Source organism: Camelus ferus, chromosome X, assembly GCF_009834535.1.
Source record: "Camelus ferus isolate YT-003-E chromosome X, BCGSAC_Cfer_1.0, whole genome shotgun sequence".
In the NCBI taxonomy this organism is placed as follows: domain Eukaryota; kingdom Metazoa; phylum Chordata; class Mammalia; order Artiodactyla; family Camelidae; genus Camelus; species Camelus ferus.
Genome location: NC_045732.1, coordinates 24,303,824 through 24,327,359, shown reverse-complemented (window position 1 = coordinate 24,327,359; position 23,536 = coordinate 24,303,824). Strand labels below are relative to the sequence as shown.

The following is a 23,536-nucleotide window of genomic DNA, read 5'->3' as shown; positions in this document are numbered from 1 at the left end:
GAATCACTGTATTATTTTGTGTTCACAATGTCAACCTCGTGAGGTAACATACAGACCTATTTCACTGCCGAGAAAACTAAGGCACAGGCAGTAGAAAACGGAGGACGGAAAGGAGGAGTTCGCCAGCCTGAAGAAGGAGGAGCTGCGGACGCATTTAGGACCTAATTAATCATTTAATTAATTAGTTAAGTAATACTACGCAGCAGATGGTGCTTTTTCTACTAAGAAAAAGGCAGGGGAAAAGTAGATATATTGAAACACTGGGCATCTAAATCAGATACTTAGGAACTCTTTCCCAAAATATACTAGCACAACTGTATGGAATAGGGATTCCAAAAAGTTGTGCTAAATATAATTTGCTTCTATATTCATGAATTTATTCAGGAAATATCTCTATAAATATCTCCTGCATGCCTCTTAACTGCAAGGCATACTGGGGAAATGGAAAAATGAAGGAAAAAGCATGTGACCTCAAGAAGTTTACCAGACAGTGGAGGAGATTTTAAGGTACACAAATAAAACGAAATATGGAAAGTGACTAGGTTTTCAGTGGAGAGAGAAGACTGTGGGAGCAGCAAGCAATCCCAGGGAGAGTTTCATAAAAGTCATCTCTGAGCCTAGAGGAGCTCCGATTTGCACAAAGCGGGAGGGTGTGAGACCCCACCAGAGAAAGGGGCTGGCCTAAAAAAACACATCAGATGCCGGAAGGCACAGGACTTTCTGCAGCTGAACCCATTCCTCTTGCGGCCTGTTTTAGAATGCCTGAGGGAAGGAACACGAGCTAAATTCTCTCATAATGTACATTCTCTCTGCTTGGCTTATGCATTGTGAAAATTCAAAGCAGCATTCGGGTGCTTTCTGGAAGCACTGCTGCGATTCTCTGTAGCAGGGATGTGGCAGAGGAACCTTTCCTAATATCTGGATACTCTTTTTAGTATAAATTAGTCGCAATAAACCTGACAGATAGGGCCTGATTGGGCTTTGCAACTTCTGACCCCAGAAATAATTTGATCTAGAAGGCCACTTCGAAAACCACCTGAGGTTTCCAGCCAAGCAGGTTTTGTACCATCCAGGATTTATGTAGCGTCGCTCAGTGTGCCCGAACGTGCAGAGCTGTACAGTTCTGGCTGAGCGCTCGGCTCCCCAGGATTTGTCCGGGGCATCTGTTCTCCTGGCTGTCTTCACTAGATGACCTTTTCTATTGTTGCCCCTGCCCCAGGGATGAACCTGGAGATGAGGGTGTGAACTCCTTTCCCAGCAGGCTGTACGGCAGGGGATTAGGCTGCCACCTGCTTTGTGCCCTCATGGAATTACTGACCGCAATGGCAATGGCCTGGAATGGCCTCTGTAGTTATCTTTAAGCCAAGTAGTTGAGAATTAGTCATCACCTAGAATTCAGTATGTGTGTCTCTTGGCCTCCTAAAAGAAAATTTGCTTGGTACAGATGCAATATACTTACCCTTGGGTGCAATCTGGCATAAAAACATACTGTTTTGTAGTAGTTGTTCATATCACAGTCCAGGGTGGTGGGTCATCCTGACCTTTAGCTGCTCACTTTAGTCTCCAAAAGGAAAGTGCTTTGGAGACCCTTTCCCACTGGAAAGCTTAGGTCAGGGTCGGCCCTTATCTACATACCCTCCCCCACCAGCCAAAAGCCATCAGTGCTTTCTCCCTGTAACAGCAGGAGGGATAGAAGAGGCTTTCTAGCTTGGGGGGAAATGCCCACAGGATCAAGGCTTGTCTGTTTCCCGGGCCCATATTGCTTCCTGGACAGCTAGTGTGGCCTCTGACCCCCACTGTCCCTGTCACTTGGTTCCTGTGGATTCTCTGGTTCTTTACTACATGGCCACCCTTTGACCCTCTGCATCTGGCCTTCCTGGCTGCTCAGTCTTCCTGTCTGCTCTGCTCCACCCTCCCTGGAGCTCTTGCAGTCTTTCTACAAAGGGACACTTCACCTGGCTGCTTCTGGCTTCACTGTGGGCCTAACTGAATCTCAGCATCTTATAGGAGAACCTCATGACTCCTCTCTTCCAGCAATTTCTTCTTGCACTTGGCTCTGATCCTTGCCTCAGCCCTCTGGATGTGGCTGGATGTGGCTACGTGTCCTGTCTTGGCAAACCCTTACTGCCTGTGTGGGTACTACTGACACTGTGTCAACATGTAAAAACCACATGACTCAGCAGGCCCACTCCTAGGTATATACCCCAAAGAACTGAAAGCAGAGACTCAAACAGATCTCTGTGCACAAATGTTTGTAGCAGAACTATTCGTAATAGCCAAAAGGTGGGAACAGCCCAAGTGTCTATCGGCAGATAAATGGGTAAACACAAGGTGACCTTACCATACAATGGAACATTATTCAGCCATAAAAAGGAATGAAATCTGACAGATGCCACAACATGGATGAACCTTTAAAACATTATGCTAAGTGAAAGAAGTCAGACATAAAAGGACAAATGTATGATTCTACTTATGTGAAATAACTAAAATAGGTAAATTCATAGAACGAGAGCAGAATAGAGGTTACCAAGGGCTGCAGGAAGGAAAGAACAAGGAGCTATTGTTTAATGGGTACAGAGTTTCTATTGGGGATGATGAAAATGTTTAGGGTGTAGATCATGGTGATGGGTGCACAGTATCCTGAATATAATTAATGCCAGTGAATTGTACACTTGCAAACGGTTAACATGACCAATATTATGTTACATATATTTTGCCATAACTTTAAAACCTGTTTTAAAAAAAAGCAGTCTCCACGGACATAGAAAACAAACTTATGGTTACCAAAGGAGAAAGGGCGGGGAAGGGATAAATTAGGAGCTGGGGATTAACAGATACACACTGCTATATATACAGTAGAAAAACAACAAGGACCTACTGTACAGCACAGGGAACTATATTCAATATCTCATAATAACATAATAGAAAAGATATGAAAAAGAATTTATGTGTGTGTATAACTGAATCACTTTGTTGTACACCTGGAACTAACATTGAAAATCAACTACACTGCAATAAAAAACAAAATTAGAAAAAAAAGTGGTCTCCATCACCAGCACAATCTGAGTTACCCCAAATGGGCTTTGTTTTTTTGGTGCCCTGCACCCGCTGTGCATTTCAGGACATCTGTGGACCATAACTGGCGCATGGAAACGCTCAGATATGAAAAACAGATGAGCTTACATAAGGATAATTGACTGTACACTAAAGGCCTTGCCATTTCCAGCAGAGTTTATTCAGCAGGACTGCCACGGTCCTGCAGAGTTACAAAGACAAATACAGTCATAAGGAAAAGAGTCAGGGCCTGCGTTCCTTACAACAGTGAAGAGAAGGAGCAGAGTACATTGAAAAAGGGATAAGGCACCTTGCATTACAACGTGGCAACACAGAGCTTGTGCCTCCACCCCCATTCCTCAAGCTTCTTCCTTGGATCAGCACAATCGTGGGAGAAATTTCATCCCTGAACAGCCATTCTTTCCCTGGCACTGGTGCTTCCCCAAGAAGGCAGTGTCTCTGGAATTTATCCAAGAGCAAAACAGATTTTTAGGGATCAAAGACTTAATTCACAGGAAAAGCAAGGTTTACAGCTGGGAAGAATTACTGGTTAGTGCTATTTTTCTTCTCCTTTCTGTAATTTATTTCTGGTGTGTTAGAAAACCCTGGGAGGAAAATTAATGTGATTTTTAAAAAATTAAGATGGGCTCCAGTGAAATTTTCATTAATACTCCCCAAACCTCAAATTTAGAACGACACTGTGAATAGTTATGGAAAGGTCCCTCAATGTTCTAAGTAATTTCTTTAAGGTGTACTCTATAATTTTTATTGTGTCTCTAAGTTTGCAATTCACTTCCTAGAATATGTAAATAGCAGTGTCAGTCAAAGGCTCGCTGCTCCATTTTGTACACGGCAAATAGAAGCCCAGAAAGGATCAGTAGCAGCCTAGTTTGGTTTGTTTGTGGAAGAGACAGGACTAGAGCCAAATCCTCCTCAGTCTTAAAATCCAGGCCTCTTTTCCAAAATACCATGCTGAACAGATGCAGTGCAGGGATTAAGATCAGGTTTCTTGGCCAAGGTCAAAACGAAGTCAGTAGCATGAGAAATTCGAAGGAGCAGGGCACTGAGAACCCAGATTTTCAGCACTGAGAGGAGCTGTTTCTGGGCCTTAACTTTCCAGGTCGTATGAGTCCCAGCAGCTATGCTGGGATGTCACCCTGGCCAAAGGTTTATCAGGGAGGTATGCAGAAGACAGAATTGGGCAAGCCTGGAACTAAGGGAGCTGGTCTTGCCTTGGGTGGCCTGTAGTTCAAATCACAATGTTCCAAATAAAAGGAAAGTCTTGGATCTGGAAGGACATCAGCACAGAAAGGGTGCGATTCAGTGAATGGGACACCACGGCGAGAATGGCCAGATTCTGCACCTGAGTGTAGGTAAGCGGAGCACCCTTGGGTCTTGGTTAGTGGCTGAGGATAGTCAACTCCAGCACCTTGGAGAGAGGGAAATTCAAGAGCTGGGAAGGCTACCAACACCTGGTCAAACAAGGGCCCAACTCAGAGCCAAAGGATATGCAAATCAGGAGAAAAGACAGCAGTTCAGGTACACAAACTAGACACACAGACTGAAAGTTAAGGTATCATTTGGAAATGCTTCTGGCTGTAAGTGACAGGAAAACAGCTAACAGTGGCTTACATCTGAAGAGCATCTACTGTTTAAAATAGAGTCCAGAGGTAAGCAGTCCAGGATTCATTCAGCAGCTCATTAAGGACATAGAGATTTCAGGTTTTTCCATCCTTCCCCTCTACCATTCCTCAGCATATTGGCTTTTTTGCCCTTGGACTTGATATCTAATGGTCACAAAATGGTTATCACAGCTGTAAGCATCATATCCTCACATAAATGTCCCCTAAGGCAGAAAGCAGGGGAAAATATTTTTCTGAAGAGTTCTCCTTATGTCTCCTTGGCCAGAGCTGTATCACCTGACTACCCACAAGAACACGTGGTGTTTGACTTTGCACTTCTACAGTGTGAGGTAGGCAAAGGATAAAGAGGAATGGTTCTAGGATAACCAGCCAACAGTATCTGTCACATTGTGGCAGGGAGACTGCAGTTTGATGGAATATACTGGGGTCCAAGTTCTCCCCACTCAGCAGCACCCCAGATTCCAGGCTTGGGCAGCCAGACAACTCCAGATCCCCATTTCCAACAAGGCTGGGGCTTCTAACACTCCTGTTCAGATGGGTCAGGGCCTGTACAGGACTAAAACGTTGGTTGAAGGTCTTTAGCACAGACAAATGTTTTTGGAACAATCCTCTTAACCTCAAACTGTGTGCATGAAATACTCTCTTCATATAAGAAATAATGGTGAAGTCCATCATCATCCCCTTCCAGGAGCTTAGCTGCTGCTACCTGTTCACTGTCCATCCTTGCATCGATGTCAGGAACTCCTGCCCTGGCCCCAGTCAGGTGATGGGGGTGCCATTACCATGCTGGGGCTACCAGGCCCTACCCAGCAACAAAGTTTAGTGAAACTGCCCCTAAAATGCTGGTCTCCTCAGTTGTCCCTGAGGAAGCCAGGGCCTCAAATTAGTTCCAGTGATAGGCTTTCTAGGTGTCCTGGCAACTGAATGTCCTGATAAACCAGATAGACCCTTTCCTGACAGATGCAATTCCAAATCACAGCAACTGTCACCAGAAGCAATGACAGCTAACCAGTGATAGCTGACACTTAGGTAGCATTTACTATGCGCCAGGAACAGCATGCTCTGTGCCCTTTAGATGCCCAAACTCATTTAATCGTCATAACGACCTTATAAGTGTACTACTCATTTTCTGTACAAGGAAACTGAGACACAGAAAGGTTAAGGAACTTGCTCAAAGGCACACAGCTCATAAATGGCAGAACCAGGATTTGAAGCAGGGCAGCCTGGCCCCGGAATCCATGCTCTTAAGCACTATGCTGTCTCTTATCCAAGTAAACTTTGCAGTCCTTTGAACCAAACATGGCAAAAATGCAGCTCACAGAGGCAGTAGGAAGCACGTGGGTAAAGAAGGAATGCTGGGCACTGTCATTCATTCAGTCCTTGGCCCCCAGTGTCTGGTGCCTTTCCCTAGTGCTGTGGTGGAAGGTCGTGGTGGCACCCATCGGGCAGTGACGACCACTTCATCTGGACATGACACACTGTGTTAGTTAGAAGCCCAAATGGAGAGTGTCTAATCCAAATATTTGTGAAAAGAGTAGTCCCCATGGCTGGGCTGCTCCGGGCCAGGCAAGATCAGACATGGCGTATGTTAGGATAGAGCTGTCACTTGGATTATACTTAACATTCCCACGTGATGGAGTCTTCATGAACTTCTAACAGTACATAAACAAAACATCTTATTTCTTATGCAGTTACTTCAGAGAGATTTTATGGCTGCCTGCCCAGTGCTGCCGAGAAATAGCTTTGGTCTTAACTGCTGGAGTCAGGAGGTGTCGATATTTGAAACACAAAGCTTGCTCCTGTCTGTTTTAATTGCTTTGTGCCTTTCTCGTCCGTGAAGTACCAAATATAAAATTCATTTTAAGAAGGCTTTTTATACATCTTGATTTCCTTCAGGGCTCCTTTTAAACGTTACTCCTGACTTCTTAAAATATATAAAATTTGGGTTAAAATATGAGGACTGTTTAATGACCTAGGGTTTTGAAGTTGTAATAATGAAAGTGAATCACCCTCTGACTTTGGGGACACCTTTAGGTAACTCGGCCTCTGACAAGGGGAATTACCAAAATTCTAAAAGCTCAGAAATAGTATTTTATCTAAATTGGGTGTTTGGGATTTGCTTCTGGATAATGTGTGAGTCACAAGGCAGGTGTACAATATTTTCAGCCAAAGAGTGACTCTCTGATGACATAATTCAATTCTAGGGTCACCATTACCTCACCTTAAGCTGATTCACTTTAATGACACACATGGGTGACATTAATGACACAACGTGATAAGTAATAACCAATGACTACCCTAATTCAACCTCTGTGATAATTTAAAATTGATTATGAAACAATGAGCAATATAGAATACATAAAAAGTTTTGGACTGCTAGGATGGAAATTGAAATGTAATGTTTAAGATAGAGTCCCAAAGCCACCATCTCAAAATTTCCTTCTGCCCCTGACTAGGGATTAGGAACGGCCTCCTGAGAGATGGTGGGCCACATGGTATCAGGTAAGGAAGAACCTTCTAAGGCTCGGGTACAGAGCTAACTCTCAAGATTGGCCCTACACCAAAGTATAAAGTCAGGAAATTTGGCCTGTCTGCAATCCCCCACTCCCTTTCTTGGCCTGGCCCTCTTCTCCTCACCCTCCTACCTCTCTCCCTTGCTTTCTCTCTAGTGGAGGAAGGGATAGTCAGGAAAGGCTTCAAGGTCACTCTCTCTTTTCTAAATTCCTGGCTCTGATGCTTCAGTTAACCAGATTGATTAGATCCATTCAGATCTAACCTAGACTCATAGGAGATGATTTTGTAGCAGCATTCCAAATCAATAACTTGAATGGAAATGTAGTTTCCAGGCAGGCCAATGGATAAGACATTCCCTCACTTGCAAGTCAGCTTGCTTATAAGGCAGAAGGAAATTGCAATAGTCAGGATAGGCTAGGTTAGCCTGTGGTAAAAACAAGTCCAAAACGTCTGTGGCTTACAACTGGCAAAGGCTATGTCTCCTCATACTACATGTCTAGCACAGGACTGCTCCAAGTCCTAGTCACTAAGGCTGGTGAGGTAAAAGGAAAAGAGACCATGAACCACAGGGGAAGGGTACTGAAGGGAGAGAAGAAAAGAGAATATTAGGGGAGCAGTAATATAATCTACCACAAGTACATGAAATTATTTCTCAGAAGAGCCCTAGAATTAGAGTCAAAAAGCAAGGTTTCCTTACCAGCTATGCTGCGTAACCAGCTCTTGACCTTGGCCAAGTCACTTCACCTCTCTGAGCTTCACTTTCACAATCAGGAAAGTAAAGGACTGAATTCCATGGCTCTCAAGGTGCCTTCCAGCTTAGAGACCAGAAGTTCCTGCCAGCTAGAATAGGGACCCTCTCACTAGCCAGGGTCTGGAGCACACCACCACATGGTGTGAATACTGTCATTCTTTTTTTTTTTTCGTTTTTCAGTTTTATTATGTAGAATTATTACAGTTCGACTGCACATACACATTATATTGCATGTAAATACATATATACAGTATATTGCACTTTTTTTTAGTTTTCATATATGTACTAATTATGGTTTCTAAAAACAGATTAGATCTCTAGCTTTTTAAACTTACATAGTTATCAAAGGAATAAAGCCAACTACAAAATAAGAATCAACAGAATGTGGTAATCTAATCATAAAGGAGAGTCAAATGTGTTTATACATATTCAAGGAATCAAAATAATAATTAGTTCATTTGTGTCCTTATTATTATCATTATTAATTAGATTCTTCATATAAATAATGTCATATGGCATTTTTCTTTCTCTTCCAGCCCACTTCACTTAGAATGACAGTCTTCAGGTCTATCCATGTTGCTGCAAATGGCATTTTTATTCTTTTTTATGGCTGAGTAGTATTCCATTGTGTATATATACCACATCTTCTTTATCCAGTCATCTGTCGATGGACATTTGGGTTGTTTCCATGTCTTAGCTATCATAAATAGTGCTGCGATGAACATTATCATTCTTTCTTTTTAATAGTCACCTGAATATTTTTCAGGTGAACACTTGTTCTGTTTACTTTGACTCCCTTGATTTTCCAAATGTATACTTGAATTGCTTTTCGAAGTTGTGCATATTTCTTTATGAATACAAGAGTCTCCGTTCCCTGTGGACCCCAAAACAATTTCTGGGAAGGGGTGGGGGTGGGGTGGGGCATCCTGGACGGTACCGAGGAATAAGAGAAGCACTAAAGCTGATGTGTTAAGAACTGAGGCAAATTGACCTTTGGCTCTAGCTTGGAGCTATTCTCCTCCTTTCTTCTCACACGAATTTTTTTTTTTAGCAAATGTCAAATATTTCTTTGTCAAAATTTTCTGAATCTATGGTCTCACTGCCACATCAATTTCAACAGAAAACATTCTCCCAAGGCCCAAGTTGACAGCACATAATCAAGTACTGGAGGACCTTGTTCTAAAAGTCATCCACCCTCCCACCAACAGGAATTTCTCAAGCATCCTGTTGACCCTGCCCCTCATTCTCAGCCTGACTCTCACCCTAGTCCTTGCTAACTCGCTGACTTGCTTTCTCACCCTCTACTTCCCCTTCTCCTCTTTCCTGTCTTCACTCACTCCAGGGATTCCTATCCATTTCTATGTAGGCGATTTTGCCTGTATCTTTGTTGTCTCCTTTCACTGTGTCCACGTGCTTCATCTTCCATCTTCCATCTCCCAAGCAGCCTCCCAAAGGATTTAGAGCCTTCCCTAAATGCTGGTAGCAGATGATCTAATTAAATTTTCACCCTGCTGTACAATCTTAAAAAGAATCACTTGGTAGAGGTACAAATACTCCTGCTGGGGTGAGTTGGACCAACATTAGTAACCGTGATTTCCTGTCAGTGATCTTAGCCTCTCAGTATCTAGGAACTGGACTTCCTGTCTGTTTTGGATCTCTTTGCTGTAAACAACATGCTCCAAAATTGAGGGATTTAAGTAACCCCTTCTTTCTCTTTCACCCATCCCTTGGTTGACTGAGCTCAGCTGGGTGGTTCTCCTGCTCCACATGATGTCCTGTGGGACCACAGTCATTTGGGGATCCAGCTGGTCTGAAACATTCAAGATGGCTCACTCACATGGCTGGCAGGAACTGCTGGCCTTCCCCTGGGATCCCAACTGGGGCTGTCTACCAGCATACCTCAGGTCTCCTTTCTGTGGCCTCCCTATGTGGCTCAGGCTGCTCGCAGTATAGTGCCTGGGTTATGAGAGGGAGTGTCTCCAGGAAAAGCAACCCCAGAGGACAAAGCATAAGCTGCCAGTTCTCTTAATGACGGGGCTCAGAATTCCCAGAATGTCAGCATGAAGCCAGTTGAAAGGCAAGCTCAGATTCACAGGGAAGGGAAATAAGTTCTGCCTGACGTAGACGTAAAGACTAGCATGTGCATGGAATTCCTGGGGCCATCTTTGGAGACTGTAACACACTATCTATACTTCCTAGACACTTAGTGCCTGCTTCCCCATTATCTGCTGCAGGTCACTGTGCTAACTAGATTTTGGAAAATCTTTTGATTAGCTTATACAGGCCTGCCATACTGACATTTTAGATCTTGGGCTATCCAAAGATAATCATATTCTACTAGTCCTTTCCTTCTAAGCCAACCTTTTGGGTTGAAATTTTCTTTGTAAAGCTCCTAGAATATGTTTTCTTTCTGCTTCGGTTCTTATTTTTAGACCCCGACTGTATTTTTCAGCATCCAGTATGAAAATAGAACCCAGGCCAGTTATTTTAACAGGGAAAATTTAATATACGGGTTTAGTAAAGCAAGTGTTGGAGGGTTGGAAAAGCCAGATGGGGACACTGAGGTAAAACAAAGACAGTAACTGCAAGAAGTAGGTACCAGCCCCAAGGCTGAGGAAATACAGGAAAGAAGTCAGAGTGCTGGAGCCTCGAAGCTCAGAGGAGGGGCCCCATGGAGCTGGGTCCAAGACCTCCAAGGGGGCAGTTACTTGGCTGGTGCTGGGGTCTAGACACGGGAGAAGACAGCCTCGTGGAGCTGAGGAGAGCATGACGAGCTGGCTCTAGGAGGGCTATAAACAGCCTGGAAAGTGGAACCAATTGGTGCTGGAAGCCATTGCTACTGATAAAGTGAAGTGTAGTCACCAGCTGATGCCAGACACGGAAGGAACAGTCCCTCCTCCGTCTTCCAGCTTTGCAGTCTGTCTCCAGTGACCCCACAGGCAGAGCCTAACAGGGACAGCTGGCAAAGTGGAAATGTTTGCAGAACCCCCGCCCCAGCATCACAAGGAAGAGTTTGAAATTGAGAAACAATGGCTTAATAACCTTGTGCACTGCTTTACTCTGAGTGACAGGGATTTTATTGAGTTATTTTATTTCCATGAAGGATGTTTATAATATCATTCATGGAGATTAGCGGTGGGGAGAGGAGCACAGGAATGGTTAGATCTGTGAGTGAAAATGTACTTTAATCTACACCCCAAGGGCAGTTAGTGAATACCAAAGGGCTCTAATCTGTCATCCACATTCCAGGGTAGCTATGCCAACATGGCCATCTGAATCTTCCCTGGGGCTTTTATATTAACTTAAGGGGTGTTAGGAATAATGTCTCATTGGTAAAATGAGTCATGTTCAAGACATGTGATGGGCTGGAAAGAATGCGTGAGCCTCACAGCTCTTGCATAGTGAGAAAATAAGAATCCAGTGTACCCAGCAGGCTAACCTGTAGGCACAGTGTTCTGTTCAAACTGGTGTCCTGCTTCCTTTGTTACCCCCAAAAGGTAAAGACCCCGGTTCTTGTCACACCCGAAAGACAAGTTTGCAGTTGGGAGACGGTGCGTTGTGTAGCTAAAGACTTCAAGGATTTATTTAAAAGGAAAGAAAAAATACACACCCAAGAATGGGAGGTGGGCTGGCCCAAGGGAAGAAAAGCAGCGGTTTTTGTCTCCCCTTTTTCTTATACCCTTGCTTAGAGGTGGTCTCTTGATTGATTGATTGATTGATTGACGGCTCTTGTCCCTGGAGTGCTTAGTCATGTTTGGCCCCTTTGCGCATGTCCTTAACCATGGTGCACACAGAAAAACCCATTGGAGGGGGGTGTGGCGGGAGCCTAAACTGCAATGCTAATTATAATACAATGAGCATTGGTCATGTCTGGTTAAGTCCTTTCTGCTACCGCCCAAGTCATGGCTGTTGGGTTTTAACCAGTTGCTTTTTGTATTTTGTTTATGCTGCCACTCATTTAGAAGAAGTGGAGTCCCTTTATGATGGAGGCAGGCATAATACCATCTTCCGGACCATCCTTTCTCTCCTCCACCCATCTGTCCAGTGCCCCCACTTATCTAACTACTTAACTCCTTCATAAAGGACAATGGGGCCTGATCTGACTAAAAGGCCTGCTCATCTGACTTCAGAAGGGTGCTGAATCCACCCTAGATTAAACCTTTGAGGCCAGGGTGCCTGTCTGGGGACTGCTGGCTCTAAGCACTTGTATGTTTGGCAGAATTCGGTCTGCGATGTGCTTTTACAGTAATATCCCACCTGGCTGTAGGGGAGGAGATCCATGACCCTCATCTGTCTCTGATCATCAAGTCTTTTCCTACATTAATCCAAGAACCTGGCGATGTCTGAGCAGCTATGCTGGCTTAGCTTCACTTACAAGAGCTCTAAGAATGCTAGTAAGAGAACCCCAAGGAGAAAGTCATATTTAGGGGGCTGAGTCAGAACAGCATGGTCAGTACACTTTCCAGGGCATGTCCCCAGAACTTAGGAAATGTGAGTGTTGAGAAGCCATTTCCTCATGCTGAAGTGTGATCCTCCAGTAACGCAGATCTTGGAATAGTCCCCTCCCTCCAGCCCTCTCGCCCTCGCTGTCACTCCTCACCCAGGCCCTGCCTGGTGAGGGCACCTCTCTCTCGCCACCAGAACAATTCCCACCTGCTCTTGGAGGGTTCACTGTCCTGTGGGGGAGGAAATGGGCAGAGGGGAAGTCCCCAGGGCCATTGTCAAGTAGCTATGCTAAGAGTTCATGGCAGCTTTTGAAATAATTGGGAGATGAAGGGTCACAACACAAAAGATGGGAAGAGGCTAAGCATACAATCTAGAGTTCACATCCCTGCTCCAGCATGTAAGGTAAAGTTTCCAAAGTCTCTTCATAACCATCTGCCATCACTGCCAAACACACACACAAATACACACACTTCCCAAACGGATTACTGATCTTATTTGAGAAACAATCAATTCAGTGTTGCCAATCAGGCCCTTAAGTTAGCCAGAAAAATTGGACCACATTTTTATGTAAGAAATTCAGAAAATAAAAAAATCAATAAATGCACGAGTATATACTGTGACCTAGAATGATTTGGGCCTCTGAGGGAAATGGAAGCTATTTGGCACCTTCAGTTGTGATTTCTGTTCTACTGTTTTGCCAGGACGGGAATTTTCCAAGGCATTCGTGCAGTTCATTAAATATGTTATTATGCTGGCTTATGTTTCTCTTTCAATTTAAGAACTCAGCTCTTCGAAAACATTTGCCTGAAATGAGTCCAAGTAGTTTAGGCCTCAGAAGCAAATCCATTTTCACTAATAAAAGACTAATTCTCTAAATAAGCAAGATGGTTTTTCTTAAATGAGAATCTAATTGTGAAATCCTATATCCTTAAATCTAGCAAATTACTAGCAGAGACATTTCTAAGCCTCTGTAACTTGGATCGGATTTCTCATCATCAGAAAAAGGAATAATTTCTCTATCATCAGAATTTGAAATGAGCTGCAAGAACAGGGGCCTCAGCTGGCAATTACCTCTCAAAGTAAACAAATCCATATGCTGGGACCCTGGAAAATTTGGGTCTCTTCCATGACTTTTCCCATCCCCTCCATGCACACTCCGGCCCTCCCACCCCACACCACCCTCCAGTCAGTCACTTTCAAATCCTTAATCGGCCTTCTTGTCTGCTCTTTATTGGGGACTAGGAATGGCTCCTGTCTTTAATGAAATTTTCCTCAAATTCCAGAGACAAAACATTTACTGTTCGTATTTCATGCAGAGCAGCTAGTCAGGTGTGACTGATGGACTCTCCCAGCCCTCAAGCCAGATTGCATATATTGACACACTCTAAAAAGGGAAATTAGCACGTAACATCTGGGTCTCTTCACCCAGAAATGCATCGATTAAAAATTAGTCTCATGGCTGTAAACAAATAACTTGGAGCAGTGTCTCTTACAGAGGCAGAGCCTAATACTCCCTCCTGGGGGAGATGCCTTCGTCCCTTGGCATCCAGTCAGCCACAAGAGCTGATCACTATTCCAGCGGCATCCCTTGAATTGTTGCAAACATTAGCAGCCCTGTTCTGTCTTTTTTATTATAGCCACAGGGTAAAGTCTCTCTTCAAATTCCTACGGTCACCTGTAGGCTGTCTTGCAGTGTAGTCTGTGGATGACAAAAGTCTAACAAAGGGGAGATTTGTGTAATGAAAATAAACAACGGAGAGGACTTTGAAAAATGCAAAGGCTATGCACACATTTCATTGCCATGAGTCTTTTGGATGTGCCTGTATACTAGACTGCAAAATACATTAGTTTAAGTGGATCCTCAAACCAAATTGTATTCTCGGTTGTTTGTCCTTGCTCAAACATACATTCATTACATAAAAACAAAATGAGTACTGCCTATAAGCAAGGCATTAACTACTTTATGTTCTGGGGCCAGAATGGTGAAATAGAGTCATGGTTTCCAACCTTGTGAAGGTCATAACCTATCAGGGAAGATGGTCAATTAAATAAGAAAAAACCATGTCTTGTGCTAAAGGTTCTGATGAAATCAAGTGCTGAAGCTTTAGCAATACAAGGAACAAGTCAGTCCTGCAGGAGGTGACATTTACACTGATGGCTGGGAGAGGTGGATACCCTGGAGTGACTGGGGACAGGAAGACAGAGGGCGGGGAAGGAAAAGGAAGAGTGCAGCGGGACAAAGCAAAAGCATGGTGAAGACTTGAAAGTGAAAGATGGCGTGCCCCACTATTGAACCCAGAAGATGAGTGGTAGAATAGGCAAATAAAATTTGTTAAAAAAAAAACACAGCAAGTAGTGCTAAATAAATTAAAATTTGCCTGGCTCTTCTTATAAAGCTGGTTGCAGTACTACAGTGCTGGCACACTGATTATAATTTGGGGCTACATCTCCACGACAAGAGATGAGGGAAAATTTCACATGTGTTTGAACAATCTGGTCTTCCAATGAACCACAAAGTAATAAATCATTCTGTCAGTGTTGTATCCACCTTTACATCTCCTCCAACTAACCACTAATTAAGCAGTTTCAAAATAAAATTACATGGCATTGAATAAAACGTAAGCACAAGCAGGTAAACAACATCACCATAGATCACCATTCTTGTCAAGTTCAGTCTGTGTACATTTACCGAGGTTATACAGCTTATTGGAACAGAGTAGCCGTTTTCAATGAGTGGTGACATCAGAATCACCTGATAGAATGAGAACAACAATCTCTTACAACTTTCTACACCCACCTAACCAGAAGGGGAAGGCCTCTCATATTTGTTTAAATCTCTTAGTTCCTACTAAAATTAGTACGTGGCTTCCAGTTTTTTGTTTTTCTTTTGAGGTATCTATCTTCTTCAGATATCTGGTTATTTTGGCCTATGAGTCATATTCCCATGGAGGGACTGACTACTCGGCCTCGTGATATCTACGGGTAATGGTTGAAGGCCAGCCCCTAATCTGGGTCAGCTCTAAAGTTCACAAAAAGGATTCCCTGTACACAAGCCCTCGTGCAAGGCACTAACTGTATTACATGCTGGAGACAGGATGGTGAAATAGTCACCTGTTTACTCTTGTTCCACTAAGCGAATTCTCAGGTCAGGGGTACACCTTGAACCCACTTGGAGAAGGCAGTGTCTGTCAGCTATGAGGGTCTGCAGGGAGTGAGGTGACTGTCTTGAGATCAGGCTGTCCACCCTGGCTTCAGCCACTCTGCACCCCAGGAGCACCTAGGCTCTACTTAAATTACTCCTCTGCCACCCCCGCCCCCACCTACAACCACAGTTTGGTCTGGCTTAAGAAAGAGTGTGTCCCTCAGAAGTCCTCCATTTGCTTTTGCCAAGAGCCCTGAAAGTGTCCTAGCCTAGGGCCATTTCTTATACTTAATTTCTCAGCTCGGGGTTGCCAAACCACACGGGTATTGTAAATTCAGACTGAAAAGCACCTGAGGAAAGGTGGTGGTTTTTAATTCCCGTGGAGATTTTGTATATATGTGTATATGTATGTGTATATGTTAAATAATATACACATACACACACACACACACACACACTTTTTTTTCCAAAGTTCAGACAAAGGCAGACAAGCTTTGTTTTCTACCTCAGCTGATGGATGGATTTGCTTTCTACCCCACTGTAGCCCAAACAGGGTCACAGGTTTGTACAAGGTTCTTAGTTCCAATTCCTCAACTTGTCTATGCCCAGAGCTTTTTCTCTGAACCCCAAAAGCTGTTAAAACCCAAGCCAAAAGATAGGAGTACTTGGTTACAAAGATGGGAATAGTCTCTTCCTCTTCTAAGGGAAATAAAGTATCAGCAGCCGTTTGCCATGTGGAACTGTAAGTCTGGCTCTGATTTTGGCCCTTAAGTATTTCCCTTACCATCCTAACTGTGTGTTTAAAAGGATGCTTGCCTTATTTTATCCAGCACTTCTAGGCAGATAAAAGGGATAAAAAAGAATAAAAGTAGCAGAAGGGCTTGCAGATTATCCAAATGCCACATGGCCCTAAGGGAGGTCCTATCGAAGCCTAGGGAGCACGTAAACATGAATATGTCTACACTCCATCCTCAGAGGGTCCCAGCCCTGCATCCAGCAAGGGGCCAGGATCAGATGTATTTTGAAGATGAATGCCCCCTCCCCTAGTCAAGTGATTCTGGTGCATGTATCTGCTTAAGGACCACTGGAACAGAAAATAGCAAGCTTGGATCCTCATATCATACAAGGAGACTTTAATTGATTGATCTATGTTGCATTAGTTTCTGGTCTACAGCAGAGTGATTCAGTGTTTTTTATATATATTCTTTTTCACATTCTTTTTCATTATAGGTTATTACAAGATATTGAATATGGTTCCCTGTGTTATACAGTAGGTCCTTGTTGTTGATCTGTATCATATATAGTAGTGTGTATCTGTTAATCCCAAACTCCGAATTTTCCCCTTTGGGAACTATAAGTTTGTTTTCTATGTCTGTGAGTCTGTTTCTGTTTCGTAAATAAGTTCATTTGTGTCATTTTTTTAGATTCCACATATAAGTGATGTCATATGATATTTGTCTTCCTCCATCTGACTTACTTCACTTAGTATGATAATCTCTGGGTCCAAACATGTTGCTGCAAATGGCATTATTTCATTCTTTTTTATGGCTGAGTAGTATTCTGTTGTATATATATACTACATCTTCTTTATCCATTCATCTGTCTAATGGACATTAGGTGTTCCGTGTTTTGGCTACCATAAATAGTGCCTCTATGAACATTGTGGTGCATGGATCTTTTCGAATTAGAGTTTTCTCCAGATATATGCCCAGGTAGTGGGATTGCTGGATCATATGGTAACTCTGTTTTTTGTTTTTTAAGGAATCTCTGTGCTGTTTTCTATAGTGGCTGCACCAAATTACATTCCCACCAATAGTGTAGGAGAGTTCCCTTTTCTCCACAGCCTCTCCAGCATTTATCGTTTGTGGACTTTTGAATGATGCCCATTCTAACTGGTGTGAGGTGATACCTCATAGTGGTTTTGATTTGCATTTCTCTGATAATTAGCGATATTTAGCATCTTCTCATGTGCCTATTGGCCATCTGTATGTCTTCATTGAAGAAATGTCTATTTAAGACTTCTGCACATTTTTGGATTGGGTTGTTTATTTTCTTGTTATTAAGTTATATGATCTATTTGTATATTCTGGAAATTAAGCCCTTGTCAGTTGCATCATTTGCAAATATTTTCTCCCAGCCCATAGGTTGGTTGTCTTTTTGTTTTGTTTATGGTTTCTTTTGCTGTGCAAAAGCTTAGAAGTTTAATTAGGTGTCATGTTTTAATTTTTCCTTTTATTTCTATTGCCTTGGGAGACTGACCTAGGAAAACACTGCTATGATTTATGTCAGAGAATGTTTTGCCTGTGTTCTCTTCTAGGAGATTTATGGTGCCTTGTCTTATGTTTAAGTCTTTAAGCCACTTTGAGTTTATTTTTGTGTATGGTCTGAGGGAGTGTTCTAACTTCATTGATTTACATGCGGCTGTCCAGCTTTCTCAACATTACTTGCCAAAGAGACTATCTTTTCATGGAGACTTTATATGTTGTAGGAATATATTCTTTGCCTATTTTTCAAAAGAAATGAAACCTTTATTGGCATCCACAAAGATAAAATGCTTTTGCTACAGAGGATTCCTTTTTGATGGTTAGTTCTTTTTATAACTAATCGGATGCAGAAGACTTTGTTGAAATTATGTATTATTATATAGTGGAGAATTCCATTTTCCGAAAGGGTAAGAAAAATAGATGTTTGTGTCATGCTTCCTGCATGACAACTCGTTGGTCAGATTTTTGCTGGGCTCTGAGAACATTTTAAAACTTGTACATCATTTGCTTTGTCCTGTCAATATGCTGAAAACCAGTGTCAGAGATTTTGACCTTTGGCAGTGTTTCAGCTGACTGGATAATAATTCAGCAATTTTTAATTGTGTCACTGGAAAGATAACTAAAAAAGTAGATGAAAATCATCTACTCTAACTCTAGAGCCTGTATGCTTAAAATAAAATTTCATGGCCCTTAAATTTAATAAACTAAAAAGCAAAAACATAAGTAAGAAACCTACTTAAGGAACACTCTAGGATCAAAATGTTTAACACCAAGTTTTATTGGCTCACCCTCTCCAAATATATCCCAAATCCAATTTACCTGTTGTTGCCTTCACCACTCACTGGGACATTGCAATAAGGGACCTCAGTGGCTCGCATGGCACAGTGTTGGTCTTGGGATGAGCAGTGTGGGCATCACCTGGGAACTGGTTAGACATGCAGATTCTCTGCGCCCCAGCTCCCAGACCTGCTGACTCAGAAAGTCTGGGGGTTGGCCTGGCGAGCTGTGTTTTAATAAGCCCTCCAGAGGACTTTGATGCACACTCAACTTTAACAACTGGCCTAACAGAAAGATGCATTCATCCAGTCTCCTGACAGCTTTGCCGACTTCAGACAGTCTCTACTGAACCATCCATCTTTTAAGAGTCATTCTTCCATCTTTATGGAATGAAATTTCACCTTCAAGGACACAGTAATCTTCTCCAGTTCTTCTCAGATATGTGCTTCCCTCAACACCTGAACTGGATCTGCACAAATCCAAAACCTCAGGCCTCCTGTGACCCTGATAATTTCCAGTGCTTCATGTACCCAGTCTATGCATAGACTCTTTAATACTGAAGTGGGGGGGGGGAGGTATAGCTCAGTGGTAGAGTGCCTGCCTAGCATATGCAAAGTCCTGGGTTCAATCCCCAGTACCTCCATTAAAATAAATAAATAAATAAATCTAATTACCACCTCCCCCCCAAAAAAATTGAAGCAGAGTTTAACAACAAAAATAATTTGAAAAGCTTTCTAATGTCAGCTTGTGCCCCTCAAATAACATTAAAGGTGACTAAAATTAAAGGACTGAAAATATCAAGTACCTTTATGTCAGTAATATATCAATAAAGCCAGGAAAAAATTTTAACTTCAAAAATGTCAAGTTCAGACAAGGACATGGAGCAACCAGAACTCTCTTGCATTGCGGGTGGGAATATACATTAGTACATCTGCTTTGAAAAGCTATTTGGCAGCAAATACTAAAGACACAGATATGTCCAATCTGTGACCCAGTAATTCCACACCTGGACATATACCCAACAGAAATGAGAGATAACCTCCACCAGCGCATATATACAAGAATGTTCATAGCACTGTTATTCATAATAGTCAAACACTGTAAACTCCAAAATGTTCATCAAGCACAAAACAGATAATTTGTGAAATACTACACAGTGGTAAAAAAAAATGCTTTGCTACCTACAACATTATTGATCAATTTTACAGATGTAATGTTGAGTGAAAGAAGGCAGACACAAAGGAGTACATATTGTACAACTCCATTTTTATGACTTTAATAGACAAAAACTAATCTGTGGTGATAGAAACCAGAAGCGTGATTCCTTCTGAGGAAGAAGCTATCAGAGCTATCAACATAATGCATCCTGGGGGGAGGGTATAGCTCAGTGGTAGAGCACTGCTTAGCATGCATGAGGTCCTGGGTTCAATCCCCAGTACTTCCATTAAATATATAAATAAACAAATAAACCTAATTACCTCCCCCTACCAAAAAAATGCATTCTGATTGAAGAACTATTAATAGGATGGAAAATCAGTTTCAAAACATGTCAATCATTAATCTAGAACAAAGTTAAGAGTGATTGAAGAATCATAAGCATACAATGTTTTGTTCTGACAGGCTTCAGTACTGTAATCTGAAAGCAATTATAACTGTCTATAAGCAGAAAGATAGTGCAAAGTACCACTGCATCGGACTTTTCAAAGTCAAAGACAAAAATACATGATGTCCAAAGGTTTTGGAATTCCCTTGTCATTTATTTAACAAGATGTTTATACAAGATGAAATAGCAGCCACTACTATTTAAAAAGTCATCTTGAGCAAAGCCAAAATAATATGCCTTTTATATGAAAACAATATATCTTAACTTACTTAAACTGCTTGCAGAAAAATCTTTGCTTGCTGGAACCTGAGAAAGAAGTAAACAAACTGATGCTTTCAGAGTACAAGTATTTCTTACATGATAGCAGCTGAAAAGATTCTCTTTTCATTCTACTCCAGGAGGGTGCTGATACTGGTGTACCCGAAATGAAACTGAAGTGCAGATGGAAAAACTAAGATGACTGGTTTCTTGAAAGCCAGTTATATTGCTCCTTTGTCACAATTTTAGAACCAAGGTTCAAGGACAGATTTTATTCATATGACAAAAATACACATATGGAATAAAAAATATAAGTGAGGACAACATTTTCAGAAAAGATTCAAAAAAAAACTTGGGTCTGCTCGCCTCGTGCAGTAAAGACAATCTACTACACCGGGTTGTGGTGAAGGAAAGTGCAGTATTTATTGTAAAGGCGCCAGTACAAGGATGGGTGTCTTGTGCTCTAGAACCTCGAACTCCCCAAAGAGTTTCAGCAAAACATTTTAAAAGCCGGGGGGGGGGGGGGGGCGTGGTCCGCAGGGTGTGTGATCAGCTGGTGCACAGTCCTCTGATTGGTTGATGGTGAGGTAACGGGCGGTGTCACAGGGGTTAATATTATCAGTCCTTAGGCTCCAGGAGGCCTGGGGGCTTTGTGCTCATGGTCATCAAGGAGTTAACATCTTCCATTTGGTGGGAGTTTTCACAGCTGTAAAACAACTCAGGAAATGTGCATCAGATAAGAAGAGCTACATACAGCAGACGATAACGGGAGAGGTCTGTCCTAGGAAAGCCCCATAGGGTCCTGCTCAGTTACATTTTCTTCAGCTAGTACCGAAAGCTTCCATTTGTGGAACTGCTTCAACCAAGCTGCACCATCATCAACAACCACACCAAAACTAGGACTTAATAAAGATGAGAGCAGCATGTGGATCTCTTCCCTTTTGCAGCCATCGCCGAAACACCAGTGGCCAAAATGAAATTCAATCCCTCTGTGACTTCTGCCCAAAGCGAGAACTGTAAAAGGCATTTCATTGTACCTTCCCAGATTTGCAGGAAGATTATGTCTTATCCTATTTCCAAAGAGCTGAGAGAGAAGTACAATGTTCAATCTCTGTCCATCTGAAAGGATGATGAAGTTCAGGTTGTAAGAGGACACTACAAAGGGCAGCAGCTTGGCACAGTGGTCCAGGTTTACAGGAAGAAATGTGTCATCTACACTGGACGAGTGCAGCAGGAAGGGCTAATGGCATGACTGTCCATGTGGGCATTCACCCCAGGAAGCTGGTTATCACTAGACTAAAACTGGACAAAGACTGCAAAAAGACCCTCGAATGGAAAGCCAAATCTCCCCAAGTAGAAAAGGAAAAAGGCAAATATAAGGAAGAAACAATTGAGAAGACCCAGGAATAAAGTAATCTTGTATACAACTTTCATTAAAAACTGTTAAAATGAAAAAAAAAATAGAGATGAACCTTTATTTTAGTCAGTTCTCACTAAAGAGAAAGGAAAGCTTAATAATTTTGTGGCAACATCAGTGTTAGCAGTATCCCAACATGGCAGCACTATCCAAACATTATCTGCTACTCCGCCCTCCATAGATGAAAGAGAGCATCTGTTGAAGTGGTAGATGACACTACTGTTTATTTCCAGGTATATTCTTCTCTACTTCTAGGTATACAAAGGATTATACTCTTTCTGCCCTTTAAGTTAGGCACAGCTACTTGACCACTTTTGGCTCATGAAACATGGGTGGAAGTAACATGTGCATGTCTGGGCCATAGCATTTTGCTGCCAATGGGAATCACTCCACTCCAGTACTCTTTCTCTGCGGCAGTGAACCCTGAGCCTCACTTTAAGATGTGGGCATGATAAAATGGTGGAATCTCCATCAGTCTCCCAACGCATGTTGGATATGCAGCACAAACAAAAAATAAATCTTTGTCATTTTAAACCAGTGGGATTTTAGGGCTTGTCTCCCAAGTATAACGTAGCTGGTATAATTTAGTGTCATAAGCGTAGAGTATGATGACCCCAGAAACAAACTATCAGCTTACACTGATGAGAAATAAATACTCCTGAATGGAAAGTTAAACTTTAAAAATCTGAATACTAAATTTTAATAATAAAATTATGATATTTTTAAATTCATAATATCTAATTTTTATATTTCATGTTGATTCTGGTATCTCAGAAGTTTATTTTATAATGGTGATATTCTGCTTAAGCCAAATATTGAGTTTTAACATGTAGCTATTTTGCATTCAGCCAAAATTTATCTTGGTGCCCCTTGAAAAATATATACTAAATGAAAATAATATGAATAAAAGCTTGACTATGTGTCCTTTATTTAAAATAGTTACTTGGCAGAAACCTGAAACTATCTGTAAACTAGGTCACATTTATTCTAAGGAAGAATACCCTGATCTTCTGGAATTCAAGTATTTTTTGCTGCCACCTTGCATCCTCTATCTTGTCTCTTCTGCTGCCACCAGCTGGCTTCCACTACTGATAGATTCCAGAAACTAGCAGGATTCTATTCAGTGTTTTGTTTTGACTGCTGGGTCCTTGATGAGAACACCAAGTCAGTTGAATAACTAAAATTTTAGGTTGGAAACAGAAAAACACAGTCAACTCATGGCCTACATATTTTGGGTAATCAGACAGCCACATAGTAACTGGTATTTGTCCCAGCAATTGGTCCAGACAAGCCTTCAGGCTAACAAAAGAGAAGACATTTTAATTCTTAAGTTAATATTCTCATCCTAGGAAAAAACAGCGTTAAAAATTGGAGTCATTATACAAAAGCAAACAAAGATCAGTTCAAATACAATAGTCTTAATGTAGTTTTAAGCTTTAATAACTTCAGAAGTACAAACTCTACACAAAACGTCACTTGAAAAATAAAATTATTTAAATTTATTTCCTGCTTATTTGGTCTTGGGAATTTTTGAACAATAAATATATTTCAACTTTTGTTTCAGTCAATGTTTGCCATCCTCAGGGAGACTAAAAAATTTGAAATTTAAAATTATTCAAAATTCACCAAATTAAATAAATGTAAAAGAAATTTGAATAAACATTCAA

General features: G+C 41.9%; 1 long non-coding RNA gene and 1 pseudogene across 1 annotated transcript; both read left to right on the top strand.

The window, feature by feature from the left end:
- Positions 1-2,161: 2,161 nt before the first annotated feature.
- On the top strand, positions 2,162-19,664 carry LOC116662239. The gene is made up of 3 exons (XR_004318261.1): positions 2,162-2,240; positions 13,017-13,024; positions 19,654-19,664. It is a non-coding gene; the product is annotated as an uncharacterized LOC116662239 (long non-coding RNA).
- Positions 19,665-21,410: 1,746 nt separating this feature from the next.
- LOC102512171 lies at positions 21,411-22,293 on the top strand (annotated as a pseudogene).
- The last annotated feature ends 1,243 nt before the right edge of the window (positions 22,294-23,536 follow it).